We start from the raw sequence: 6,815 nt of genomic DNA, 5'->3' as shown, positions 1-6,815 counted from the left end.
TACGGAGCTTGTGAAAAAGGTGCTTTTGATAAATACTATAAGTTGGATGGCCATCTTTTTAGAGAGAATAGGTTGTGCATACCTTCATGCTCTTTGAGAAATTTGTTGATTAAGGAGGCTCACCTAGGGTGCCTAATGGGTCATTTTGGGTTGCTTAAAACTTTTGACATACTAAGTGAGCATTTCTTTTGGCCTTGCATGAAGAAGCATGTTGAAAAGTTTTGTAGTAGTTGCTTAGAGTGTAGGCAAGCCAAGTCTAAATCTAACAATTATGGTCATTACACCCCTTTGCCTACTCCTACACATCCTTGGGTAGACTTGTCCATGGACTTTGTTCTACGTCTCCCAATGTCTCCTCGGAAAAATGATAGCATCTTTGTGGTGGTGGATAGGTTTTCCAAAATGGCTCACTTCATTCCATGTCGGAAGACAAGTGATGCCAAATTCATTGCTAGTTTATTTTTTAAGGAGGTTGTAAGAATCCATGGGGTCCCGAGAACTATTGTAAGTGATAGAGACGTCAAAATTTTGAGTTTCTTTTGGAAAACACTTTGGGGTAGGATGGGTACCAAACTCCTTTTCTCTACCACCGCACATCCCCAAACGGATGGTCAAACGGAAGTTGTAAACCGCTCATTGGGAACTCTTCTCCGTGCCTTGGTTTTTGAAAATAAAACTTATTGGGAAGAATGTTTGCCTATAGCCGAGTTTGCTTATAATAGGACCATACATTCCACCACCCAACAATCCCCTTTTGAGGTTGTCTATGGTTTCAATCCACTCACCCCGTTGGACTTGTCCACGGCCGATTTGCCTTTGTCTTATATGGTTGATGTAGGTGGGGTGGAGAAGGCCAAGTTTGTACAAGACGTGCACACTCGAGTGCAAGAACGAATCCGCAAGATGGGGGAACAAGTAGCTCAAAGGGTGAACAAAGGGCGAAAGAAAATGTTGTTCAACCCTGGAGATTGGGTGTGGGTACACTTTCGGAAAATACGTTTTCCCGACAAAGCAAGATCCAAGCTTGCCCCGCGAGGGGATGGCCCATTTATGGTCCTAGAGTGTGTGAACGACAATGCCTACATCATTGATCTTCCCGGTGAGTATAACGTGAGTTGTACTTTTAATGTGGCTGACTTGAGCCCGTTTGATTTTGTAGGGGACGACCCAGATTTGAGGACAAATCCTTCTCAAGAGGGAGAGGATGATACAAACGGGAAGTCCAAGGCCCGGGCTGACCCAACCACGACTCCCCTTAAGCTGCCCGGAAGGCCCGTCACGAGATCAATGAGACAAAGGCTTCGGGAAGGCGTTTCAAACTTCATTAGGAGGGGAATTGAGGAGGCAGATGGAATGCCCGGTCGGGTGAATCCACACCTCCAAAATGCCCGACCGGGCGTTTGTGCGCTGAGCATCGTCCACAGTCCAGAAAGTTCGCCCGACCGGGCGATTTCACCATCCCAGAACGCCCGACCGGGCGTTTGAAGAAGCAGCGCCGAATCCAGAAAGTTCGCCCGACCGGGCGATTTCACTTTCCCAAAACGTCCGGCCGGGCGATTCAACTTTTACAGTCGTTTTTCCTTGTTTTTTAGCCCTTTTCTTGGGTTTCCAACCCTAACTATAAATATCCTCTTTGTAAGACTTTAAGGGCAGACTTGGATGAATGTTATTATGAAGACTCCTTTGAGAGCATCTCCCATGTGAGATTTCTATCCAAATTCCTACATTGTAGGTTGCTTGTTTTATGTTCATTTGGCTAAATCAAGTATAGGTATGCATTTATGGTTGTGTAGTCATGAATGTGGAGCCAATGGAGTATTTGCTTTGGGTGAAAGTAGCCTAGGGTTGCCCACATCTTTTTGTGGGAGGTCATAGGTCCTCAAAGAGGATTCCTCATTCTTTACACTTTCTTCTCACCTTCTTTCTCTCCATCCAAGACCATTTTGAGTTTAGTTTTTGGAGGCTAGGCTCTTTATCTTTACTTTATCTTTGAAAACACAAAAAAATTGAAATCAAACACCGCTTTGGGTATTTCTTGGGCACATGGAAGGTTTCCCTCACAAGGAACCTTATCAAATCTACTTGAAAACGGGACCATACTAAGTAGTGCATACATATAATACGACTAGTTTCAACGAACTTAGGGACGATCAAACAACACTCGGAATTGTGGCACAAATGCATCAACGAGCTTGAAATGGCAACACACCCCTATCACAATATTGTGGTCGTGTTTGAAGCGACGCCAACCATGGTTCACCCATATCCTACTCGAGTTGTGCTCGAGAGAACATGTCCACATCCCTCGGTGTGTAATCAGGTTCACCCCTGCTTGTATTGCCCCCATAGGGATATGGTGCCGCCAAAAGCCGTAGGGGATTTCAAGGCTCCGATTGATGTTACTCGAGGTGAGGGTAACTGCGAATGTAGGGATACCGTCCATGTTTAGTGCCCCGCTATCGTCCACATAGCCTTCGTCCATTGTTGTTTCAGATTCAGTCCTCGAAGGCACGTACTCTTCGGACGAATCGGCATCCGGGTCGTGGCCTCCGTCAACATCGTCGTCTATAATGACTACAAATACAAATGGGTTGTGTATTAGGCTGAAACTTTATTTTGTCTGATTATGTGTTTGACCAACCAGGGATGGCGTGTGAAACGAGCTAGGCACAGCTTCTGCCTCTAACTTTATGGTGGTTGGGGATTCAATTTATAATACAAGCTATATTAAATTCGTCATCATATGGGTGGGTAAGAAAATGAATGCGGTAAAAAAGGTGGAGAACATGCGCTTTTAACCCATACAAATGAACATGCAAAGTTGCCTTTGGAAGTCAAGTATAAATTGAAATGACCTTTATCTAACTTCAGTTAATAAGCCTACAAAACAATTGTATTCGACCTACATATGGGTGTTTACATTTAGCAACTACATAAACTACCCTCGTTTGAGTGCATATCCACACAATAAAATTTTGAATTACACAGCCATTCAGGTCCCTCGACATGAACCCACTAATCCCAAATCAAGCGACCTTCTTCTACAGGGGCAAGTGGAACACAGCAATGGATACGTTACTACTATCTACTGTGATCACGCTGCGAAATAGCAGCGCATCTTGCGATGACGGTGTGACGGATTCGGTGCTCAACGAGGCATGTAAGGTAATCAATCTTCGATTTCCTACTGCAATTACTTGTGCTGATATTGTCAGTCGGTTGGAGCTACTCCGAGTTCGCCTCCAGACTTTCAACGAAGTAGTTAGCATGCCGGGAGTCCGCTGGGACCTCGATGAGAAACGGATTGTTGCAGACAACGAATCCTGGAAGTTTATATTTCGGGTATACCGTACATTCCATATTGACAATGTGTTGTCATAGTGTTTTTATCATGTCGTTTAACCAGCTTACCGGTTTTAACACTTTATTTATTTTTTGTATAGACAAACCCCCTCGCCGGCGCTTACTATTACCGAGACGAGGTGGAATATAGCCGCCTGACGACCATGTTTGGTATGCGGCATGAGAAGAAGGAGACGTCGCAAGCGGTGATAGCCATCTCCGACACAACGGAGGTTATTGTGATAACCGATTCCCCCGCACCAAATGCCCCTACTCGTGCGAAGCATGTTCCTTCGCCAACTGACCCCGACGAAGTCAATTCGCCGTTTGTTCATCCATCTACAATGGTACGCCGATGAGGAATGGACCAACCTCGAACAAGGCTCACCAAGCATTGCTGGAGGTCTTGTTGGACTTATGGGTCCTGCAGGCTCATCGGCGAAAGGCTCATCTTGCGCGTCATGGAGTCCTGCAGGCACATCGCGCAAATCCGCGACTTAAGTACCTACTTTTTGGCCCCCGAACAGTCTCGAACACTTTTGTCTACGTAGTAATATGTTGTTGTAATACGTGGAATGAAGAATCTATGGTTGAATGAGCGGTTTTAGGTATGTTATTTGTTCCGCGATATTACAGTGGAGACTGCACTGATGGGGTTTGGCTGTATGTTTTGCATATTAAATGCGATGTTAATGAATCCTTTATTAGGATGATTTATAGTGCCCAACAAGGCATGTAAGCTCAACTAATGTCTGGATACATGAACAACAAATGCTAATCAGTTAAAACAAAGTTTTCTAAAAAATATGCTTTTACACCTTTCAATACAGATACTACACTCCCATATGCTGCGGTACTAACAATCATAGCTGCATCGGTCACGCGTTTGTCCTATTAGCCCACATTCATCCCTTTTCTTCGTCCACAATGGTGTTGGTCGATATTTGCCCCTTTCTATTACGATAACGTGGAGCGTCAGCTACGGGCACGCGTACGTGTATGTAGGTTCCATCTAAAGCTCCAAGACAACCCTACAAACATTAGTTGGTTGAGACGTCTGAACTACGTTTCGTATAAATTATAATAAGAAAGACATTAGATTATGCATACCTTAAACCACTTCCATCTTGAGTCCGTGCAGTCATCACCTACCGGTTCCGGTTTCAGAAGAACGCATGAAATCGTGGCCTACAACCCGAGTCTTTTTGTGGTGAGCTAAAATGGACAAAAACATGGCAACCTGTTCCTCAACGGTGACAAATTTTTGGTCTACTAATCCTGCCCGGTCACGTAGAATGCGACACAATCTTCCAAAAGTATTTTTATCCATCCGCAAGTTGTCTACACAGGACCGATCAGAAACCCAGACCAGCCTATCCAGCTGCTTCACATGAGCCGGGATGGATTCAATCATTACCTCTGGGGTTAATCTGCCCCCCCCCCCCCCCCCCCCCCCCCCCGTTTCCTTTTGTATGCATTGGATCTGGCTAGATTGATAAGCATGGTAACAAGAAGCATGTTTATCCGATGATTCCTTAGTATTTCCTCAAGTAAGATCAATAGTTCGGTTGGTTCATTTATAGCAACCTACATGAACAAATACCAGCTAAGGCTCCACAGATTGCTTTATACACCACAACCTCAGAACAATGGACATAAAAACCTAATGATGAATCTTCAACACCCCTATGCAACGGATGCATAAATCATTAGGCATTAAGAGATAGTTGACACATCATCTAATCGTTTATAATGATGAATCTTCAACACCCCTATGCAACGGATGCATAAATCATTAGGCATTAAGAGATAGTTGACACATCATCTAATCGTCGACTATTATCTGCAACAACATTCACATAATGACCCCCCCCCCCAAAACATTTCGCAAATATCAGAGAACATTAGGTCAGGCAATTGACACAAATTGTGAAGGCCAAGCCATCTATACCATCCGATACAAAGCTGCAACTTTTGTCAATGTCGAGCTACAAAATTAACGCAACAAATTTCGAGCACCGACTCACGAATCGTCAAGGCCACTTCCACTCAATATGAAACGAATTTGACATCATAGTAGTTAAAGTGAGGAACTTACCTGGTTAGCAGCGTCGTTATTCTCCATGAATCGTCGGCGCAAGTATTTCCCGGAAATTAAATTGCAACCTACAAATAGTAGCGAAACGTGGTGAGAATACGCAATTGCCTCAGCCCATACGACCTTGTAAACAACACAAGCACCTACGGCAACTACGATTTTTGTTGAACAAACCCCAAATTCTCGAAAACTCAGTAGCAATTGGTGGTTGAGTTTGGTGTAAATATGGATGGAGATGAGTAAATAGAGGGGTAATCAAGACAATTGGGTGAAATTTGAATTCTTCACCTGTAATTGCAGCTCCCTATCGCATGGTGAACGAGGGATGGAGTTATCGCCATTTTCGAACTACATAACTCCTCCTGAATCGGGTAATGAGATGCAACAACCGGGTTGTGAAGATAGCTAACATGGAAACCAAACACAAAAAATAGGGTAGATAGAGAGGTGTATCTATGCCTAACATGGAAACCAAACGGGCCCTAAAAGTATTCAATGATACAATCCAAAATAAAAGACCAAAACATTAGAATGAGGATACATAAAGGAGTTACAAGCTATAATATGTGCTAATATATTGTTTGAATGACGAACCCAAGCAACTACCACATTAGGTCTTTGTAGTAATAATTGTTGACATTTCGATACGACGGCTCCGTATTCGCACCAATCGGGTGATGTGTTCATAATTGATTGGAGAAGACTACCCCTTATGCATCTGTGTATATGATACCTGGCCCAGGGCATTGTTGAGAAACATATTGAAGTATAGCACGTACGACTATCGCTTCAGATACACGGGGGAGGGAAAATCTCATATTGACAAGATGAAAACGTATGAAGAAATAAATTATCATGCGATAGCAATAAAGAACTTGTGCCGATCATCTTGGACTCTGCGAATGTAGCTGCATCCGTATAACACCGCCAGCTTTCGGATGGGGCTGTTCCAGTTGCGAATTGTGGAGGTTCGCGAGGAGCTGTGGCGTCTACGGGAAGGAATGTATGTTTTCCACGTTGTGCCGTTTGCCATTCTACAAGCGTTTCCCGAGCTTGGTCAACTATTACTCCGGGTGGAACACAATTTTCACTACATGCTGCTTGGTTGCGCGCCCCACCAAATCCGCCAAGAAATCATAATAAACTCCTCCATCAAATGTTTGTTGTGTAATTCTACAAAAGGAAGTGATAAAGTTGTTTCACATTTTCCCCAATTTTACCACACGACTCTTGCTTTATGTCAAGTCAATAGGGCATGTTGAGATCTTCATCCGGGGTGCTGCAACTGCAAATAGTATCAATATATATGCCGCGTTGTTGTAAGCGACATTTTAAAAGTAAATTTGAAATTTATTTTATTTGTTAAATATGCGCT

This window comes from Salvia splendens, chromosome 3 (genome assembly GCF_004379255.2).
Source record: "Salvia splendens isolate huo1 chromosome 3, SspV2, whole genome shotgun sequence".
Lineage (NCBI taxonomy): Eukaryota > Viridiplantae > Streptophyta > Magnoliopsida > Lamiales > Lamiaceae > Salvia > Salvia splendens.
The sequence above is the reverse complement of the archived record's forward strand: the minus strand, read 5'-3'. Positions refer to the sequence as shown.